Source organism: Haliaeetus albicilla, chromosome 1 (assembly GCF_947461875.1).
Source record: "Haliaeetus albicilla chromosome 1, bHalAlb1.1, whole genome shotgun sequence".
Classification (NCBI taxonomy): Eukaryota; Metazoa; Chordata; class Aves; order Accipitriformes; family Accipitridae; genus Haliaeetus; species Haliaeetus albicilla.
In genome coordinates this window covers 9548793-9569628 of record NC_091483.1, presented here as the reverse complement: position 1 = coordinate 9569628, position 20836 = coordinate 9548793, and the positions used below count along the sequence as shown (strand labels likewise).

The 20836-nt window shown below is 44.5% G+C and overlaps 1 long non-coding RNA gene across 1 annotated transcript in view; it reads right to left on the bottom strand.

Annotated features, from left to right (window-relative positions):
* Positions 1 to 20836, bottom strand: part of LOC138684699 (uncharacterized) — a 337043-nt gene that overhangs the window by 86000 nt on the left and 230207 nt on the right. Inside the window, exon 8 of the long non-coding RNA XR_011323946.1 lies at positions 8450 to 8592. This is a non-coding gene — a long non-coding RNA (uncharacterized lncRNA). The remainder of the gene's footprint in view (positions 1 to 8449; positions 8593 to 20836) is intronic.

Here is a 20836-nt window from a genome sequence, read left to right as displayed (position 1 = left end):
ACTCACGGTATTGAGGTGCTATGAGTAAGTAAATAAGCAAGTAAAGGCAAAGGGGAAAGCAGATGAGATAGAAAACAAGTTGCTTTTTGGGGTGGGTATTTCTTCCAAGCTCAGCGACCACTCATTTATTCCATGCACTCTTTTTGCAGTAATAACCGAGATGTTCTGTGCATCAGAAGGACAGTTCGCACCAGGCGTAACAAGCAGGTAAATACAGTGCCTGTACTCGGGGACAGGTGGGAGGCTCAGCCTTGGGTTTTGGGCCTGCAGCATTTCTCCGGATTTGGTAAGGCAGCTGTAAACTTATTTTCTACGTGTTACAAGCTGCAGTTCAGAAAGTCCATGAGTTGCATAGGATCAAGGCACTCCCCTCCCTGCAATGTCTGCAGTACCTGCTGTGGCAAACCGGGGTGGGGGAAATACGGCAGCAAGGCTGCCCTGAATGTAAAGCGTGCTACACTCCTGAGCAGCGTGCCGCCTGCTCCAGAGCCCCACGGCTTTCCTGGGGCGAGGAAGGGGCAGCCTTACGGTCCTCATCCTCCCTCGGAGACTCATGCTGCCCAGTGATGCCAACAGCTGATTTGGCTCACCACAAAGAGAGGTTCCCATGAAGCCAGGGACGGCCATGGGACGGGGCAGGTCAGAACGGGAGGCGACGGAGCCAGCGCTCTGTTTCCACTCCTTCCCCCGCCCCCACCTCATTTCTGCAATGTGCCAGCCTACACATTGGAGCTGGCACAGAGGGAAGGCAGTTGGTGCCAGAAAACAAGTCTGGTGCAGATTATTTCCCTGCTGGAGCAATGAGGAAGCCGTAGAGACTCTGGGAGTCGCAATATGGTTGCTAACCCCATTGCTGCTGCAACACAATCACACACTGCTGCTTACGGGGGCCGGACTGTCTGTAGGCCCTCACCCAGCCCACAGCACTGAGAGCGGCAAGAGCGGCACCGCTGCAGCGATACAACTGATTTTCTCAGGCTCTAGCAAAGCTTTTAGGGTGGTACGAGTATCTGCATGAGCTGCACGAGCTCATCCAGTGGCAAGTGCATTCCAGGCCTTGATCTAGAGACCTGTGGGGGAAGAACCGTTCTCTGCTTCACAGCCAGAAGAAACAGCAGCAAAGGAAAATGAAACTGGAAACCAGAGAACAGTCAAAACGCAATCCAATTTTTGCAGTACCCTGTGCGTGTGTGCTGTGATTTGTCATACTACTCTGCTTCACAGAACATGTGGATGCTGTGTGTCTACCCACAAAGATGTGCCTTTAAACAGGTGATCTGCACCTCTGTCTTGATCTGGCACTAACCACTGCAAATCTGCATTTGAGGTGTTGCATCTGTAAGTACGTCCGCCCATGGAGCCAGCTCCATCAGACATACAGGCTTACCAGTACGCTTCTCCCTTCCTTTCTCCCTCCAGGGCTGACGTGCCATGGATCTGTGGATCCGTGGGAGGACATTTTGCCCACTGGTGGTCTCCAGAGGGCAAAAGCTCAAGCAGCAGCCTCAGTGCCTGTGCAAGCGCTGTCTGAAAGAACCGTTTGGACTGAGACCTAGCTGTCAGGTGGGCAGAGCCAGCATGGTATGTTGCTTACTCATCTTGCCACCTGACTTAGCAGCAGCACTAATGAATTCATTTCTCTGTGTTGAGGAGACAGGGGAGCAAAACAGGGCTTTTGTGAAAGCCCAGGAGAAAAAAAAAAAAAAAAAATCACAGCGACCTTGCACAATATTTCACATGCCTCCGTATCAATCACACATGTCCTGTCCTCATAAGCTGGAAAAGTAGCTCTAATACTAATATTGATGATGCTGTCAAGCCTTCACAATAGGTGCCTGACAGCACCATGTAAGCCAGAGATACGGATAGTTTGGGCAATCAATAGCTTGAGAAGTCTCACGCGGAAACCGCCACTCACTACAAGTACAGAAGAGACTGGGAAAAGCTTCTTCCTTCCTTTTTCTAACCTTGTAAGGATTAATGCTTAAAGGACTTTACCACCGTACACTCTGTTAGAAAGATGCTTATTTTCACAGGAGAAGACTAAAAGAATTAAGCCCTGTTTCTGCCAAGGAGCATGTGAGGTTGAGAATTTGCTATGCTCTGTTGTGAGCAGCAGCTGAACAGAAAGCAGAGGATGACAACAATCGTATTACACTTCCACCTTCGAGTCTGGGAACACTGTGGTGATTTGTTTGCCATTGCTGGTTTTTACTCATATGGGTCTGTAAGCTAACAGATCACCTCATCAAGAAGCCTGTCTCTGCTCGAAATCCAGGTGGCTTCATTACTCTATCAAAATATTAATAGCTATGTTATAAGATCAACATTTGTTTTGCCAAGAGCAACGAATAATGCAAACAACACCGCCTAAAATCATTACTATTTTATTTAGATCAGAGGCTGAGAGCCACCCTCTGATCCTGTGCCAAAACTGAAAGAAAATGAAGTGCATTTAGAGCTGGTGAAAGGTAATGGATACAAAAGCACAGAGAACGAACTGCTTCATTTATCAACAAAATTCAGAAAGTCAACAGCGGCACCACGCTCCCCGAACCACACCTGCCAATTACACCATTTTTATCTTTCATGTCACCTTTGGAGCCTGTATACCGCAGAAGCCGAAGAATGCTTGTTTCTAGAAGAAAGAAGTTTTCTGGTTTGCTTCTTTCTGAAAGCAGTGACCCAAAAACTCTATCATTAGTAACAATAATTAAAAGGTACCATAAGAGGGAGTGTACGGATGATTGCCACTAAAAGGAACATTCTCATTAATTTACTACAGATTTTTAACTTGGCTTCATTAGGACATGTCTGTTGAAGGCCATTTAGGACTCTGGGGGTATTCCTGTACTTCAGGCTCCCTCAGTGCTGTCAAGAAGAAGGCAGGCAAGAAAGATCTGTTGCCTGGCATACAGTTTTGCCTGTGTAGCCAGGGAAATTATTGTTTTGTCAGCCCTCTAGCCAAGAAAAAGCACCCACTTGAAATCAGGAACCTGACCGACTGCGTAGCCGTGCTGACAATGTCCTTCTGACATTTCCAGTCTCACAAACATGCCAGCGTGGCCCCAAAGAGGAGCAATGCAACAGATAAGACTGTCTCAATAGTGACCTCCTTTCCATGGCGTTTGGGCACCTCACTCCTTCAAACATTTTTGAAGAAACAGGTTTCACTGGATATTTTTCATAAACACACCCAAAGTTTGCTCTTAAACGTAGCTTTTTAACTGGGACACAGAAAAGACACAGCAGCCCTACAAATAAATAATAACTAATGATGAGCACTTGGGAGAAGTTGTCTTCTTAGACAATACACATAAAGCAGAGTTAACTAATAATTAACAAACCTAGTAGATACTAAGTGTGCAGCCCTCTCTAATGGAGCAGAAGACAGGGAAATATTAAAGAAGTACTAACAGCTGGCTTGTTAATACTCTGAGAGCCATTTTCTTACATAAGACACAAATGGGAAGGCAGGATTGTAATTAAAGCCTATTTTAAGATAAACAGGAAAAACCTGTCACAAATTGTATCTTGTATTATACATGTATTTTGCAACTACTGGTCTACTCTATTTCCCTGGCTGCACCCTGCCCTTGCCCAGGACAGATCCAACAGCACGCTGAGAAAAAAACCACCGCGGGCACGATGCTCAGCTCCCATAATGGTGTTTCAGCAGAAGACAATATTAAATTAAGGGGAAAAGGCCCTCAAGAAAGTACCCGTGCACAGGGAAGCTTTTCAACAGATGTGGGCTGTGGACTCAATGCACTAAGCAGACCAGGTAACACCAGCATTCCTCCGCCATCTTCACAAAGACCATTAACTGAGAGCATCAACTGCTTGATTTTTCACAGCTACCGAGTAGCCAGAGCGCACGGCGGGCACTTGGGAATGAGACGCAGGTCACTGGCCGAAGGCATTGTGGGCGACTTCCAGCCTCCTGCAGTCGCTGGAGGAATCAGCTTTAGGAAACAACGGTCTAGTACTATTGCGTTAGAAAAAATACTTCCATAAAGGCACAGTTTTAAACTAAGTTGTTCTTTCTTACAATGAACTTTCAGGAATGCTTTTGAGGCGTGTGCCTCTTTTCTTTTATTTTGCAAAATACATAATCTGTGAATTGCCTCTGCTTTCATTTTATGAGCAGCAGGCTTTGTTCCTATGCACACTTTTCTTCTAATTGCAGTCAGAACAAAAAGGCTAAGGTCTTTCATCAGATACCATCCGGACTGAGTTATCAGGGTTAAATCCATCCTGGATGGTAAAAGCAAATTAATCGAGGCTGATAAAGCGTGAGCCTTTAGTTGCCAGGAATCCGCTAAAGCCCAAATCTGCAGAGATTTATTCCTGCACTTCATTTCAAGAACACAGCCAGCCTCCCTCCCTCCAACCCAGCACAACTTCACTGCATGTGTGTATATATTTATTTTCTCAACTGAAACGTAAATAAAGAATCTTCTACCTGCTGCTAACACTTAACATGCAACTAAGAAACTTATACAGTAAGGCCTCTTTAATTAAAGTAACATCTAACGCACGCATTCGTATTTCACTAAAGTAAAAGCGGAAGTGCCACCGCTCTTTCAAGGGAGTGTGAATCACTCATGTTTTAAATAGCAAAGTAAACAGAGAGAAAAATCACATGTTCTAGATTGCTGCATGTCTAAAACACTCTACTTCACCCAGAAACAATTTTTATGGCATGACTCTTTTCATACCCAAGATTTTTTTCATTATCAGACCAAAAATGTTGGGTGAGAAAGGCGGGACAAAACTTTGGGGAAAGGCAGATAGTTGCTCCGGCCATGGTTTAACTCAGTGTCCTGTGCACTCACTAGCAGCCGTACATGGCAAGTCACTGCTGCATTCCTGAAGTGTTTACGGAAGTGTGTTCGGATGAGCTATTTTAAAGCTCTGGGGTGTAGTACCTACCTACTGATTGCTGGGAAATACACGGAGCCCAGGACACCTGATTTGAAGCACAGGCTAAACGTCTTTGTGGAAGTAACCGGGGTCCTGATATTGCTAGCTTCCCCATACAGCAAAGAAAGAAACATCACATCTCTCCTGAAATGCTTCTCTCCCTCTTCCAAAAGAAAAGACTTTAAGCAAGAAAAAAAAACATTAGGAGAAGTGCCCTATACACAAACACTGGCATGACAGACATCCTAAGATACATACATCAGATGCAAGGGCACTCCTGCTCCTTAAGAAAATAGTAGTCTAGTATTTCTGCCCTAGGCCAGGGGAGATTGTCAGCATCTGTAAGGATTCCTCAACTTATTTGTGCCTTAAAAGGCTAACCCCCTAACTGACGGCGCAACAGTTTTTCCTTCCTCCGCCTGCTCTTTGGCACACCGAACCACCGTACTGACACGAGACCTGCTGCCGGTTGGGTGCTGACAGTGAGGATTCACCAAGAGCGAGAAAACCCACCGCGGCCCAGTGCTGCCCCAGAGAGCCACCAGCTGATGGAGGAAGCCAACACTGCTGGCCCGGGCTTGTGGCAAACAGCTCTGGCAATTGGACACCTGTAGCTCCAAGACCAGGGAAAGAAATTCATGTTTTATGACTAGGATCTAAAGCAAATTTTATTGGAAGCTTTTATGTTTGTAGGTTTGAGTAGTTTTTATAGAGAGGAGTTCTGAAAACTGCCATAAAATTTTGCCTTGGGGGTTATGATTACATTTGTATCTTTCCCAAACTTATATAAATAAAGACGACAGTTTTTACTGTAGAAGCTTAAAAGGTTAGAGTGGTATTTGGTCTGTGATGAACCTTTTATAGATATGATGTTGTAAGAATTTATTCTTAAATATCAATAAAAAAATACAACTTAACATTTCTTGATAAAGCAGTGGTGATTAGAAAATTGCTGTCGAAGAGGTGGTGGCATTGCTAGTGGCTTCCTTTCTGCTAAAGTAAGGCTTTATTACATTTTTGTTCACTGGAAACTATTAACTAATTTGCATTCTATCAGAAGAGAAACGTTCCAAGGATGATGCCTTGTGGTGCCCTAATATTTGATGTGAGATTCACCTCACACCTGATTTTGGTGGTGAGTTGATACAACCCCCCTTTATGAGGGACTGGCACCTCACACAATTATACCTTTCTCATTAGGCTTTATGCTTTTGGAAAGAGTAAATGAGAAACGATACCTATGTTTTATGTAGCACATGCCAGGCTAAAAACATGGAAGGACTCCATGCGTTTGGCCCCATTACGGTTTTTTTATTAAGAGATCGCTTTACCAAAATGCTCCAAACACAGCCAGCATCCTACCAGCCCACCCTCCACCCCAGACCGCTCACTGCTCCGAGGGGACAGCCGAATCCCCTTTATTGCCTGACTCCCCGTTTCACATCCAACTGTTTCAAACCGGGCTTGCTGTTCAAGAACAGCGGGCCACAAGCTACAGTTTCTCCAAGGCTCTGTATTTGTCTGTTCCCAGCTCCTGCCCCATCGCTTTCAGAGCACCCACCTCCTGGCAGCAGCAGCAGAGCCAAGGTACAGGTAGGCACCCTGCAGTGACCGTGCACTGACACCCAATGCTGCTCCCAGAGTTCCCAGCAAGGCAGCCAGAGCTGCAGAGTCAACCCCTTCCCAGGCTCTCTAAGAGGGGCAGCATTTTTGCACACTGGGTGATACCTGCACCTCTTGGCTCTTCACCTGCTGGGCAGCTTCTCCTTCAGAGAAAATACCATTTACAGGCACAGCTCTTGCCTCGTCAGCAGAGGGGGAGCAGCTGAGACCAGGAACCAGACTCATGTGGAGCCTGTCCTGCTTGTGGCACCGGCCCTGCTTTTCCTTTGGAGAGCAACGATCCAGCAGCATGCTGACAGCCTGCATGTCCCGCTGAGCGTGGCTGCCGGCGTCGCGGCCTGGCCGGCATGCCCGGGGACAGGCATGCCCTGCCAACAGCAGTGACTTTCCTGCGCTCTGCACAGCACAGCTCCGAAATCTCAGTAACAAGCACTGCTGTTGTGTAGGAGCACGTAGCCCCGTCTTCTACTAATGCCTTTTAATGGCCTGTGGTCAGGTTTTACATCTGCCCTATGCCTGCCCTTTGCCTAGCATCGAGTTTAGTTGAAGTCCTTACCTGTACAATAACCCTGTGTCACTCAGGAGGCCATTTAAGGATTCGCACCTCTGTAACAGCAACAGGTCTTTCCAAAGACACATTTAAAAAGATTTCATTTTCTAGACACCCTACCCACACAAAATTTTCGGAAACTGTAATGGTGGATCAGCGTGCGGGCTCAAAGTTCCTCCTCCATCACAAGGATGTTCCCTTCATTACTCGCAGGAGAGGGTAGCCTTATTGAAAGGGAAGAAGTTGGGAGCTGTAGAGCTCGATGCCTTCCTGGTCCCTCTGAAAAGCCACCGGGCTCCATTTATCCGCTGGTTCCTGGCATATGTTTTCCTGCAGTTGTCCTCCCTTTCTCTCATCCCCTTCTCCCCACACATACAAGCATGCCCATAACCAATTCCTCTCCAAATTTCAACAGTGACAGGAATGCAAAAGCAAATACTCCCAGTTCGAGAAGCACTTTGTACTGGTTAAAACCGTCATTGCCGCTCGTCTCAGGGGAGCGAGGCAAACCACAGTAGCGGGGCTCTTTATCAGGATTAATACACTTATTTTGCAAACATGGAACAGATTGTTTGTAAAGTGAACACTTGAACACTGGAAACAAGGACTATTGAACCCGCTCTCTCTCCTCAAGCACAACCGTATTAGGATTTTAAACTTCAATTAAAAACAGGGATAATCTTATTTGTTGCAGATAGGATGACTAATTAGTGAGGAAAACTCCCTCAAAGCACTGAGTGCAAGCAGTTCTCAGTCTGAGTGCAGTGTGTGGCACAGTGGGGCTCCGAGCACTGCATATTAGCACGGGCACACCCTACTCATCTGAGCACCCTGGGAACGTGTTCCAGAGAAAGCATGCAGATTAAACCCTGCTGAAGGCCTTTATAAAGTTGTCTTGACCACGTATCTGAATGAAACCTTTTGCCCACAAATACATTAACAGAAAACAAATTGGACACCTTCATTCAAAAATTATACACATTAAGACAAGTATCCACAATGAATTAGTGCTCTGCATAACTGGCAACAGACACAAAGTAAAATGAAAATTAGAGTATCCGCAAGGAAACAGAACATCAAAAGCACACGGTGGGTCAGAAAAAAAGCCACTTTATTTATTTTCTTTTTCTCATCGCCCTCTCTCTTACCTTACTTTCCTCAGTCGAATGCCACTCGAAATAGAATCGCATGTTCCAGCCATCGGAAAAATGTGGATTTCACAGAATGTCATTTGGAACACCACATTTGCATGTGTTTGCAGTGCTTTATTCAGGGTTAACGTGTTTTTTAATAATTAACCTTTCATCTGACACAAAGTTCCCTGGTAAGTAAGATTTAAATATCTCTTACCTTACGGTCTTCATCTCCTATTCTGCCTCACATTCATACACCTGGGTGGTCATGTCATGGCTGTGCTGGGTCAGTGGAGATACAGCTGTACTGCAGCACCCAACGCAGAGAAGATAGCTGGTCCACGAGGCACTGTAATAGCCCTGCAAAATAAATGTGCAGGGTTGAATCAAGCCACAGTAAAATGCTCAAACATTTAATCATCAATAATTTTCCATTCTACGAGAAATAAAACTGTACTTTAACTTTTTGTACTAACTAGAACAATAAATTTTGAGCCATTGTGGGCAGCATGAAAATTCTCTTTTCACAGTTCCAGTGGCGTCCCTCCTTTTGCCACCGCCTCTCCATCCCTTACGCCATATTTCTCAGAATGGAAGCCCGTGAAAAGCGAGCCCATCCACCGCTGTGTATTTGCAGAGTGCCTGCTCTCAGTGGGCCTCCAGGCACTATGCAAATACAACTAATAAATAACAGGACATGTTATGACCGGTGGCTGGCTTTCAAGCAATTAATGAACATTCACATTCTACAAAACACTTCAACATATGCTCAAGCCCTACTGATACCCAAGTTAAAACAAATAATAAAGATTTTATTTTATTTCAAAGTGTTTATTTTAGTTGCATCCGTAAGCGGGCTTAACAGAGAAAGGTCGTGGACAGGTACCCTTTAGATACTACCGCACAGCCACCTGCAAAGTCAGTTACTTTACAGCAATTAAAAATTAAGAGACTTTATAATAGCAAATTCATTATTATTTTTTCCTCTTTCCCTCAGCAGGAATCCAGGTCTTACTAAAGCTGTGACACCTGTATCTAGTTAAAATACTGTTGCCTGGGATAAGTAAGAGGCTACAGGCACCCATCAGGCTTTGTTCTTAAAGCAGTTTCTTTCCTCTCCTTCCGATGTCAGGATTTACTTCAAACAAGGCATTCTTCTTGTTTCTAAACCTTATGTTTAACCAATCAGCAAAGAGCCGTAGTAGCATAGGCATTTACATTGATAATCACCACACACATAGCAAGTGATGAAAGGCAAATGTTGGCATCCAAAAGCTCATGAGAATTAATATGACTGAAAATTATTTGCATGAAGTATTACCTGGGGAGTTAGAGTTACATATTTTTGTTAAGAACCTCATCTGTCTTCAGTACTTCTGGGTGAAGGAAAAAAGTTGAAATCATCATGGAATTTATTTGTTCTGAATTGTCTCTTTAGGTCTTGGTACAAGCGTTAATATCTAGTTGTTTGAATATACGGCTTAAAAACTGACAATGACATAGTTTCATCCCAGGCCAAAACAACGTTAAAAAGAAACCTGGTCCTCGTAATTCAAGTTTGTGGTGGTTTTTTTGTTTGTTTGTTTTTTTGTGGTGGTGTTTTAAACAAGAAATGGTTGGTATAACTTTGGTTACAAGAAATCCAATTTTAACGAAATGTTGGTGGAATCTTGCCGACAAAGAAGGATTTTGTTGGGATTGCTTTTGCAGTCCACTATTTTCTAACCATCTAACCGAGAGAGAGAGAGAGCGCTAAACTGAAAACCTCAGCCTCTGGATGTGAAAACATTCCTTTTAAAAGAAAGGGTGAAACAAAGCATCAGTCACAGAAAACCTAGTAGCACGTGGTTTCGTTTTCCTTCCACAACAAAGCCCAATCAAATCTTCAAAATAGGTAGAAAACACACTTGCTCTCCTCCCATTCAATCCAGACTATTCCAAGACCGCAACAAACGAGTATCTCAAACTCTGCTGCTGCTGCTCACTTGGGCTCTCTGCGGAGCAGAGGCAGGGAGATGCCTGCAAGATGAGGCAGTGGAACTACCTACGTCTCATCTTAGAGCGCTTCTGCTTGGGTGAGACCTCTAATGCGAGCAGCCCCACTGATGGAAGTCTTTAGCGATGGTAAAGCAAGTGAATTCGGGCCGTGGACCCGGGGTTGGAAACTGCCACCTTGAACTGTGTCATTTTGCCAAGCCAACTGTCTGTGGCAGAGGTCATTTCAGCTTGTCCTCACCCGAGGACTTCCGCTCAGTGCTGCAGTCTGCATCTGTATGACTGGTGGAAATGCTGCCTTGCCCTTGACACCAAACCCCAAGACTCAAAGCTTTACTGAAGGTTGGTAATCAGCTATTCCAATAAACTCCTGTAGGTACCCTGAACAGCATATTTTACATATATTGACTGGGCTCAAAGGACTGTAGCAGCTAAATATTGCCCAAGGGTAAACAGAGTTTCAGAGACAGTGGAATATTGCCGGCAGCGGGAGGCTGAAGGCAACATGCAGAATCAAAGGAGCTATTGTTACCTTAGGCCATTTTACTGCTGCTGTCTCCAGGGATAGCCACTGTTTGTTTATCGTCCTTAAAGTGTTCCTCTGGATGCTGAAGACTTTCTGTGCGTGAGGCCTTTGTATATAAACACCACACATCTGCAAGGAAACTTTTCAAGGTGGCAGCCTTTGGAGATGGCATGGCGATGGGCTCGAGTTGCTGCCCTGGGATTTCGTAGCAGAACTTGAACCCACAGAGTTCCGGGCCACATGGCAAGTCTGAGCCATTTGTCAGAGACTGAGCCGCGCCACCCAACAGGCCTCGGAACGAGAAAGCACGCGGCAGGCTATGCAAGGCTTGTATTTGGAGTCCAGATTAAACTGGTAGTAAGAAACACCACCACGCAGTAACACGTCTGCGCCTTTACACCGCTGGTTTGACCTGGCCAAGGGAAGGGCTTCGGTCCCACGGCTAGACAGCAGAGGAAGGCAGCTGGCTCGCTCCTCTCGCGAGGGCAGGATCCCCGTGAATGCCGTCTGCCGTCTGTCCGGGCCTGCTGCGAACATGCCTGTGGGGCTCCAGCAGCAGGAAGAGCTTTCCAAGGACTGTGGCCATTCACCTTATTTTTAAGCACTTGAGACATCTCCCACCCCCGGTACATGACTCTCAATGGGCACACCAGCGCGGCTATTTTATTTCATCATTTTTACCTGATCAAATACAGAATTGTTCCTTTAATTATTATTAAATTAATTACGTAATTATTATTACATAGGCCAAGAGATTTTCTAGGAAGGCTAAACAGATCTTCCCAATTTGATTACGTAGGCCACGTACCTCTGAAGCACCAGCCTGTTTCTCTTCCTGTGAATTACCGCACTTGGAGCAGAGGAAGCTATGGAGTCTTAAAAGGGCAAATCTTAATGCTGGCAGGCAAACTTTAATACTGACGGTGTATTCTCCCCGTTTATTACACATTTTAATAGAGCCTGACCGCTAAAGCAGTCGGTGACCTTCATAACCCAGCTATACGTGAAACCCAGCAAGCATTTTCCAATGTGTTGCCTGCAAACACCAAACCTCTATATACGCTCTTAATGGCAGAAAACCGATTTGCCTTTTGTTGCAGATGCATTATAGGCGCTGCATCCTCCAGCGAGCAAAAGGGCTGTTTTAGTTAACCTTTAGGTTTTCCTCATTAAACTGAGGAGCTGCCACTTTGTCTTTTTTTTTTTTTTTTTTTTTTTTTTTTTTAATTCCTGCCTTTGAATCGATTGTGTGATGACCAAGAGCTAAAAGCAGATTTACTCTGTGGCATGGAAACCATAGTCCAAAAAGAGTCAATTTTGACAGGCATACTTGTTTTTTATTAGGTCGCTCTCGATTAGCGTTGTCACTTAAAAATATCCGAAATAACCAGGATATAGACTAAAAGCGATGCTTGGTCTTTCTCCCACAGGTCTTCACAAGTAGTACGTAAGACATGAGCTCACAAAGCTGCCCTATAAGAGGCTGACCCAGAGCACAGGCTCGCAGCTATCTGGAGCGGCAACTGGGGAGCGACCGCAGCGCGGGAGGGGAGGGACACGACCTTCACCAACTGAATGCATGTGGGGGAAGATGAGGCCAAGTGAATGCCGTTACCCTGCTGGGGATGTGCCCAGAAACGAGAGAATTAGGAAACGACAAACAAGACAAAACCAGCCAAAACAGAAAGCCTTCAGAATGCTTTCACCCAGTTTTAGTTGTTTTCTTTTTTTTTTTTTTTTTTGTGGTCAATAAAAACATACTGTCTGACCCAGGCTTGCTTAAAATATTTGTCTTGTGCTGTGTGAGCAGTATCCCAAGCCCAGACCTCAAAGAAGTCAGCCAGCAGAACGGGATGAGACGCGCGCATTTCCAGACCTACCCTTGGAGAGCACAGACTCCAAACGAAACGCTGAGGCTGTGACCTCTGCACCAGCCAACTTGAGTGGCCATTTCCAGAACAATTTCAGAGGCCCAAAACACAGACATGCAGTCTCAAGGTACTAACAGAGGCATTTGGATAACATCAGCCTTGTTTCTCACTATTCCAGCAGAAGTGTCTGTGCTCCAAGCGGGAAGCAGATAGAGGAATGTCCCAGAGGATTTCAGGGGTTCAAAGAGCCCCCAAAGCCCTTTGCTCCTTACCACTATCCCTGCTTCATTTCAGAGTTCTCCTCCTCCTCATAATCAGACACATGAAGCACATGCCGGGGGTATAAAATGGCTACGGGGGCACAACCACATGGCAGAGACCACTCCGTCCGCAGGAAATTGTTAGCATCACACCAAGCCTTGCAGGGCCCGTGCAGCAACGCTGCTGCCTCCAGCCAGCCTGCACCAGCCCGGCTGCTGGACTCTCCTGGTCTCCTCCTTTCACACAGGGCGTGCGGACAAGATGAGCAAAGCTTCAGTGAAGAATTTTTTGCCAGCACGTAGCTTTTTACTGTTGTTACAGGTTGGCATCTCCAAAGAGCAAGGAGAGGGTGCCAATTTTATTACTACCCAAGTTTTTTAATTTACAACCTGCACAAGTGAAGGCTGAAAACACAGCAATTTTGCAGGGTAATTCTGGGAAGTAACCATCCTGCAGCACCAATTATTAAAACCACTTGCACACATTAAAGCTATAAAGATTAAAAATATAGCACACTTGTCATTAAATATGAATGAAATCATGTAATATGTATTATATACCAGTGCAATGGCCAGCCGCATGTGCTTCAGCACAACCCTACAGAAGAACTGCAAACCCCAAGTCCCAAATCAGCATGCATTTTGTCAAAGCCGAGGAACAAGTTTGTCATGCAAAATAAACACAGATGTTCCAAGCAGTGACTGTAGCTTTCAGGCAATGGCTAGGAAAAGAAAGTGCTTTAGGAAAATATGCCTCTCACTGCAAGTCTACCAGCTCTGCACATACTGTACTTCAACATCAGCTGAGGCTGGATGAGTCATTTAAAGGACATACCCTGTTGTTGTTTTTAATTTGGTTTGCTGTTCATTGTATTTTTTCCTCAATACTCTGTCTTGAAACATATTCAAATGGCTCCCCATGCTGATGTGCCTGGCACGCTTTGGTGACACAGGCACTCTTTTGCATGTTGCTTACTAAATCTGCTCCACGTTTCAGAAAGGCTAGAGTTTATTAGCACCTCAGGCCTTGCTTTGCTTTTTTATTGCAATTGTTTTCCTCTTTTCCCTCATTCTGTTCCCCTGAGAAATGACTCACTATCGTGCCACACACAGGAACATCTTTCAGTTTCTCTAACAACCTCATGCAGTTCCCTGCAACACTGTTTAGGTACACATACACCTGTACAAATATATGTGCCCGTGCAATGTGTGCACACACACGCACAATAGCATCTCTCAACCTTAAGCCCAGATTTAGTATTTTTCTATATAAAAGTATAGTCAGTGTTTCCTGGTAGAGCTAATATTTATCTTGGCCAGGAAAAAAGATCAACTGAAGCTATGGGGAAAAAAGTTAGGATTCTGCCTTTGAATTACATTTTTAAAATAAGCCTCTGTAGTTGCAATGAGCAATAAGACTGGCTGACTTAGACTTTGAATAGGAAATTATTTAGCCATATGGAAGGAAGGGGGGATAGGCTGTAAGAGAGTCTAAGTGGAGATCCTGTTTCTCAGCTTGGCCACAGGCTCGTGTGGGATTGATGGGCTTCTTTCTTCTCTTAGTTCTTTAGCATGGCAATAACACTCAAAGATGATGTTTCTGTGACATACTATGAAAACAGGACACGGGAAATGGAGAGTCTTTTGGGCATTCCAGTAACAAGGACCACGGCAGAATGACGCTCCTCCCAGCAAGGATTCTTTTGATCTGCTTTCTGTAATCCCACAGAAAAATCTTTTCAGCTCAATAACCCAGTAAACTACAAATTTTTGTCTTCAAAACATGACTTTGGGCCTGTCTCCCCGCAAATTCATATGGATGTTATGAATTCAAACATGTTGGATCGGCATCTCTGTACCAGCTCAAACACTGGTACTCAATTCTTGCATGCTCGTATGACGAGCTCAGTCTTCTCTTTCAGCCCATGAAGGGCACTGCTCTATGTCTGCTAAGAGAACAAAGCTTAAGCATAATTGCGTATGCAGTTATCATGGAAACTATCATTGCTGATGCACAGAAGCACGTTTAAATTTTTCTCAAACATGAAGTCGCTCTGGATTCTGATGCACCAGAAGGTGAAAGCACAAGCACAAGTCCCACCTGCTGGCCATTTCACCTCCCCAAGCCGAGGGCAGGCTTTTTCCTCCAAAATTCAAAACACACAAAAACCAGTTCAAGGCCAAGGGGTTGATTCTGCTGGAGGATGAACAAGACCATACTCCTCCACGATACCTTCCCTTACTGTTTACAAACCTGCAGAGATCAGTCCCTGGACAAGGAGCAATCTGGTTATCAATTGCATGCCAAGTGCAACTCTATACCTGTTTAAAAGCTCATCAAATAATACGTGTAGCCAAAACATAGCTGCTAAGAGGGAAAAGCACAGCTGTTCCCTCCGCAACAATTCACATCTCTAAGTTTTGTAACGTGCTTTGCTTGTGGCCCTTCTCTCCCCTCGGCTTCTTCCCTTTGCTTAAAGTGAGATGAAATTGTTCCCCCTTGTTACTATGTGCAGTACAGCACTTAACTGCATGGTGTATGTTCTCTCAGAAATTGTTTTCTTTTCTTGAAATATTGAAGTCAATATTCAGGATACACCATGCTTAACCCTCTAACCCCTCCTCTCACCAAGAAATAATTTAGATATTCATTACTACGTTATTGTTTTAAACTTCGGAAAGCATCTCCTGAAAACTCTCAGTTTATCGTTTCTAACAGCTTAATGCTCTTTTGACCTTTTCCTAACCTTCACTTCAGTTTACTATGGAGTGCTGGGAACCTCACCAACCAGAGGCTGGTGCATGTTGGCATCTTCTGCCCCTGCCTTCAACCAAGGAGCATGGGAAGGGACATAACGTCCTCATCTGCTGTAGCCTGAGTTGACAGAAGGTCCACGATGCATAATCAAAACTGGTAACTAAGTCTGTGTGCTCTTCTAACTCACTGCAAGACACTTGCAAACAGCTGTAGAGAAGCTGGCATTTTGTTGTATCAAAAGGAGAAAATGGTACCCGATCTGACCCAGAAGTACTTGTTCATCAGTACTCAGTACATACTTGGTTTAGAGGATACGCTTATACAAAACAGCCAATAAAACTATTCCAAAATTAAGCAAAGACCATCCTGCACTGACAATGCTCTTTAGGGATTAGGATCAAAGCGTTAAGTTCAAAAACCAACTGAGGAAACCCACAAATGCTGCTAAAACTCCAAACTTTCAGCAGCTGCCCAGGCTCTGATGGAATTACAGTCTTCACTCCTGATTAGGGTCCCCAGTCAGTAATGCGTTAGGCAAACAATAAGCTCACATATATGCTAAGCTCAACATGTTCATAAACATCCTCATGCTGAAAGGCCCAACAGCACAACTACAGCAGTGAGCAATGCTATCGTTAGGAGCGTAGTAATGCCTCTGATAGCCCTTGCAGGGCTGCTATGCTGGTCTCAGGCACGTTACATCAGTGTAATTTAATTCAGTTCCCTGCCCTGAATAAGCTTTTCTGGCATATGCAAGGGTATGTTGGTAAAACTGTCTGCACAGGGGAGGTTTTTCTTCCTACTGTAATTATGCTGCAGCTTCAGCCTCGACAAGGACTGACAGACCTGCAAGAGGGAAACAAACCACCTACAGTAGATCTTACCTGACTAACCTAAACTAAGCAACAGAGCTTGAATTTCCAGTATATTGAGTAGTGAAATTGCCTGGAAATTTGCATAAAATCAGCCACAGATGAAGGAAGGATAAAGAAAGAAAAGTTCATTGAGTAATTTCAAAAATGTAAACAGGTGCAGGAAACCTGGGATACTCGCAAAGATTTACTATGAACAGAACAAGAGATTAAATTTGTCAAGTAAATTACTTGCAGAATATTCTTCTCCCAGCCCTAGTTAGCAGTAGTGAGCCTGAGACAATGGATAATTCATTACTCACACATCTCTGTCTGAACAGGGCAACACGAGTCATTTGGCGTCTCTAGACCTAATTAGGTGTCATTAAATGGAGTGATGCTCATTTTCCTGCTGCACGACTGAGAAGGCAATTTGCTTGTGTGATGCAGTTGCAAAGGTAGAGGAAGTGTTAAAATCTGCTTCGACTTTGCATAATGTGACTGCAACTGGAACTGCAGCAAACTTGGGGTGGGAGTAAGGGAGGGTATAACATGGGACGGGTTTTTGGGCCCCTACACTGCCCGTGTGAAATCTGCAAGCATGCGCAGCTGCTGACGTTCAGCTTGCTATTGAAAGCAGCAGGCCCTGCACAAAATACACTGAAGCCGTGGAAATCTGAAGGGAAGGAAGCGTAAAATGCCAACTGCGGAAAAAACCCTCCTTAATGAAGTACTTTACACCTTTCTGTGTTTTATGCACTGCTTCTCATTACAGGAGAAGAGCATAAACCAGAGCACACTGAGGTCAAGGTAATGTTTCCTAGAAAATCATTCAGGTACCTAAACGTAGGTGTTCAGAGCCCCACTGCACAGCCTAAAGGCATCCAAACAGAACTAGATGCCCAACGCCAACCTTTAGGCACGTGAATTGCTCCCGGAGTGATTTCAGCAGGCTCCGGCTGTAGCTCCCCATTGCCTCTGTAGTTATTAAAAACTCTGCTGCAAGACCAAGTTAGGCGAGACACTTGCAACACCTCCTGCTTCTGTTTGCAGGCAACTACTTCTTTTTACTGAACATTTTGACTGGAGCCCTAGAGCTGAAGCAACACAGTGTTTTGAAGCTGCTCCAACACATGGATTCTGCTCTGTTAAGTATATTCTGCTAAATACAAGGCCTATTTGTGGTGTGGGGACATACACTAAAAAGCATACAAGCAAATATTTTTGCTATATCGGAACCGATATCCTGTTTGGTTTTTTTTGTGCTTTAAACTGAATATTTACCAATGTATCAGAATAACTGATGTTATTGTCTCAAGCAGGTACCTCTTCTTCTATAGGGTGATGTGAATGTTTTAGACATCACCATAAGGACATTTACCAGGCAAACCCAGTTTTGAATCTGGATGAAGGAACGTCAGCAATAAAAGTTTGCAGAATTACGGCTAGCTGAAGCACCGTTAGCAGATCCACATATACACTCACTGATCCCCCTGAACCTAACCAGGTATGTTTTAGAAAAACTTACTCTCCTGTGGCTGACCTTATATGCCCACACAGGGATTACAGATCATATCCATACTGTTATTTCATTAAGGCAGCAGCGTCCAAACTTCTCCGGTGCAGAAGTTGCTTGCGCAGTGCAACGGCAACTACAGAGAAGTACTCTGCTAAATAGCATCTGCCACTACCTCAAAGCCACGTTGGCATGGTGTATGCCACGCTGAATAGCGTCAGTTGCACAAAACATTCTGTAACAACAGCCCAGAATCACTGATGTTGAAATACTGAAAAAAGTGGGAACAGCCCTATGGGCTACACTTCAGAAAGCAGTTGTTAAAAGAGAGACCTCCTGTAACCACATACAACCAACGGGACTCACGTTATGCTGGCCTCTCAATGCTCTAACACTACTGCAAACGTTAACAGCAGCCTTGAACCGTCTTCTGAGATTGCCTTTGAAATTCGTGTCTTTCAATAACAGGTTTGTGGTGGCAGGATTTCTAGTTTGGAAGGCAGCCGCAGTGTGTTAAACTGAAGGTAGATATCAGTACAAAAATCGGAAGCTTTATCTACCTTACTCCAGAATTTGCAAATCCCACAACTAGCACGTTGTGCTACAGGACATTGCTGTCAATCCATTAAAAATGACAAAACAGAGGTCTCTCCTTAAAACCTCCCTCCCCGTTCGCAGACCAGAGCTGCACTTACTGGGTCAGGACAGGAGCTAAACAATATCGCATGCATCAAGCATTTGGCCCACACCATCTGAACACAGAAACTCAGCCTGGTCATTTACATGATGATGGACCCAACTCACCACAACCTATCTGCAGCGAACCCAGGCAGCTCACCAAGTAGCAATATTTTTTTCACCCAAGTTCTATGAGCTCAAAGGACACCTCTCTCTGGGACTCCAAAAGAGTCTATGACAGTTTAAAACCAACAGTGCACTGCAACTGGGTAGGGCTTGCATACTTGTTTCCTACAAGGACGCTTTTAATATGCTACTGCAGGCAAAGAGCACTTTCCTCAAGACTGTTCTTGTTTTGCTGCTTTCAGCTTACTCCTGAACTACCAAGAGCCTGGGAGAACATGAGAGAGCACTACAAAGCCACTTAAGACGTGGAGGAGAAGCCCGAGGAAAGATTACTTGCTCTTTCTCCCATTAAGGGAATATAGCAATATTCACTGAAATGATTGGTTGAAAGCTTTAAAACAGCCAGAAAGACGCCCTTGACAGAGCAAGTTGGGAATGCCAAAAAAGTAAACAGATTCAGAACGCATCTGGGCAAAACCACAGAAAAAAGGTATATGGGCTTAAAAGGACACAGGTATGACTGCCAGCCCACGGACACTGCAAAGGTCAAAGAAAGCTTAATCATCGAGGTCGGTTCAGAAAAGGAGTCCATTACAGAGGGAGCGAGGTGGTATCACAGTATCAGAGGAGTCCCCTGTGTAAGTCCATAAAGCCTTAACTCAGCCAAGCTGTGATAGTCTTTTCTGAGGTTGCTGCCAAGTAAAATATTGTCTGTACTGTTTTGACTGAAATCAGCAGTGAAATTGTTACTGGTATAGTTTCATTTACCAATAAAAGAAAAAGTAAACCCAAACATTTTCTTACAGAAAACCTAACTGTGTTTACATTTTCATCAAGACACTATTCAAATATGACCTCGATAGAAATAATAACCAAGAGCCCTTAAAATATACTTAGCGCAAAATTTCAGGGCGTGAAAAGAAAAAGAAAGGAATTCAGTTTGCATGTCTGCGAAGGAAACAACATTAATTTCTTCCAAGTAATCTTTTCTTTTTTAATTTACCTCTTTACTGAGCCATATAAAGCAAGATGCCTTCTCTCAGTTCTCTTATCAGACAGGAAGGTAGAGAGTATCTTACAGACTGCCTCTGCAGTAAAGGCAGATACACTTCTACTAACACTTCCTTACGAGCTAAAGTGATTTTCTCTTGAACCAAAACTGAACCAGATTACGCTACTATACGAAAAGCGTGTCTAGTGGCTGCAGATAGCATTTGTCCTATCAACCTCCTGGTTACTTTTGGGGTGGCGGCAATTATTCTTTAAATATTTAGGGCTTCAGGCAAGGCTCTGTAAATGTATTCAAAAAAGATGGTTCTTGCCATGAGGAACTTTTGGTCTGACATGAGATACAACCGCCCTGGTTACTCTACACCCCTACTATCCTCCAAACAGTATCACTGTTGCTAGCACAAGCATCTTTTGCCATTTGCTACTCACACCGACACTGTTGCAGATGTAAACAAGGTAAAAACACTAAACATGTCTCAATTTGTCTGTTTTCTGCCAATATGCTATTGGACACAACGCAATCCTTATGTTTTCCTTATGTTCCTGCCTGACCCAAGACCGCAGGAGAGAACTGCTCATTGCTTTCTAGTTTCTTGTTTCAGAGTTTGTGTTTGGTGCATTGCTGCTTCCTTTATTTACTGAACCCTTACTTAAAACCTCCTGGGATCTGCAACTTCAAGCTTTCCCAGATGCTCTTCTGCCCTGGTTTTGGCTGGGATAGAGTTAATTTTCTTTCTAGTGGCTGGTATAGTGTTACGTTTTGGGTTCAGTACCAGAAGAATGTCGGTAACACACTGATATTTTCAGTTGTTGCTAAGTAGCGTTTATACTAAGTCAAGGATTTTTCAGCTTCTCATGCCCAGCCAGCAAGAAGGCTGGAGGGGCACAAGAAGTTGGGAGGGGACACAGCCAGGACAGCTGACCGAAATTGGCCAAAGGAATCTTGCATACCACATGATGTCATGTCCAGTATATAAACTGGGGGGAGTTGGCCCAGGCAGGGCAGATCGCT